Source organism: Brassica oleracea, chromosome C2 (genome assembly GCF_000695525.1).
Source record: "Brassica oleracea var. oleracea cultivar TO1000 chromosome C2, BOL, whole genome shotgun sequence".
Taxonomy (NCBI): Eukaryota; Viridiplantae; Streptophyta; class Magnoliopsida; order Brassicales; family Brassicaceae; genus Brassica; species Brassica oleracea.
The window spans coordinates 16,755,101-16,755,594 of NC_027749.1; positions in this window are offsets into that span (position 1 = coordinate 16,755,101).

Consider the following 494-nt stretch of genomic DNA (forward strand, 5'->3'; position numbering starts at 1 on the left):
TAATCTATATTAGAAAGGTAAGTTATTAAAAACAAATTTTGTCAATAAGTTATTTGCGTATTTAATGATTTCAACTTGCGTAAGTAATTCATATTAGAAAGGTAAGTTATTAAAAACAAACAACTTAATTAATAGGGGTGGACACTTTATCTGATATCCGAAGTGGCACCCGAACCCGATCCGAAAAAACCCGAACTGAAATCCGAACCGAAGTAGCAAAATACCCGAACGGATATTGAATAAGGAGAGATTGGATACCCGAACCCGAACGAATAATACCCGAATCCGAATGGATATCCGAAGATAACCGAACATATGTATAATTAACCTTATATTTTTAGTTTACATCTCTCATTTTATATAAAATATTTATATTGATACTACACATACTTTAAGTTCATATGAAAAACATACAATTACGAAAAAAATGATTTGTTACTCACTTAAAATGCATGTCAAGTTTTTTATTTAAAAAATTAACAAAAAGTTACATC